Source organism: Arachis duranensis, chromosome 3 (assembly GCF_000817695.3).
Source record: "Arachis duranensis cultivar V14167 chromosome 3, aradu.V14167.gnm2.J7QH, whole genome shotgun sequence".
Lineage (NCBI taxonomy): Eukaryota > Viridiplantae > Streptophyta > Magnoliopsida > Fabales > Fabaceae > Arachis > Arachis duranensis.
The window spans coordinates 963,120-964,824 of record NC_029774.3 but is presented as its reverse complement, the minus strand read 5'-3'; positions in this window follow the sequence as shown (position 1 = coordinate 964,824).

The following is a 1,705-nucleotide window of genomic DNA, read 5'->3' as shown; positions in this document are numbered from 1 at the left end:
ATATATATTTTTTACTAATGTGTTGGATCTATCTTCTTTTTGTGATTATTAGTTTTAGGTTCATATAATGCCTGCATTTTGTTCTAACTTTATGGGTATATTCATATCACTGTGCATAGTGCTTGTTTTACAGTAATACTAATACTAATAATTAATAATCGTTGACCACCATAACAATTATAAGGCAATCATTATTTTTTATCTCCAATATCACATGAAACTTTCCACTTTATTACAAAATTAATTAATTATAATCCTCTTCATCACCTAGATTTAATCAACCTATACACAAAGTCAATCCATGTTGCTTTGCTTGCATCCATCCAATATAATTTATTCCCTTTTTTTTTATTAATACTGAATTTGATAATTAAATAATTCACAATTTATTCAATAATATATATAATATTTCACATAAAATAATATTAAGAATAACTCATAAAAAATGAATGCATGCAGAGAATTGAAGACTACATAAACGTACTCATTGATTTTCTGCTGCTTTCCAATCTGAAATTGTAGAAAGGACAGTATATATATAATAAATAATACATATAATAATATGATAATTAATTCAGGAAAAAAATATATATAGGCAGATATAGAGGTATGTCCATGGAAGTTTAGGGGCTATATATATATGAACTGGATCGGACTAAATCTATTGCTTGTGGATCAAAAATATTATTCCAAGATAGGACTTCAGTAATGCTCTATAAAGTAGTGACAACCATTTCAAAATCTGGTGACAGGATATGGGTCAATAAAGCCAATATTATAAGACTATATATCTTTAGAAATTTAATTTTGATATATTTATTGATAAAATAAAAATATATTTTATGCAGTCATTTAATTCTTTATTATATGCAATTATTTAATCGGTTGTTTGTTATTATATTAGATAAAATAATTAATTTGTAAATTTATTATTTAAAATTTGGTTAAATATACATATTTCATTAGATGATTATATAATTTTTTTATATAATATTAATAGATCAAAATTAAATTCTATTTTTAACATCATTGATATGGTAGCATGCACATCCACCTAGGTTTTTTCAGTCTACTTTGAATGCATGTGTGTACTATAACATAATAGTGACAAAAAGCTGACTAAAGAAACAATATGAAGATATATTATTACATTAATCTAACATTAATTACTTGAAAATATATAAGGAACCTGAATCCAAATGGTTTGTCTTTTCACATTAGAAGAAATTACTGAATTAATTAATTAGTATCAACTATATAAATCGGGTAATTAATTAAAGAAACGATGAGGACTTTTTCTTCTCATATTTCAAACAGTTTCTTTGAAGAAAAATCTATTTAAATATATTTATCTTTTTCTTCCACGCCGATTAAATTAAGAAAGACTATGACACACTGATTTTGCAACATGTAATTAATTAAAAGGGCAAGTGTCATAGTCACCTCCGTAATTCACTCTACAACAACACATCAAGCTTCTCTGTTTTTCACATTATTGTACTAATAATTATTTATTAATGAAAATGGTATATATAGTCTATCTATAGAATGAATCATATATAAAGCCAAGATTATTAATTAGTACACTTATTATTTTAATGTTTTGGTCAACATATAATGCCAATACATTTACTGTAGCTTGTTTTTATTAAAACATTACAGAGATTAGCTTCTCCAATTTTTAAGGTACACTATATATATATAT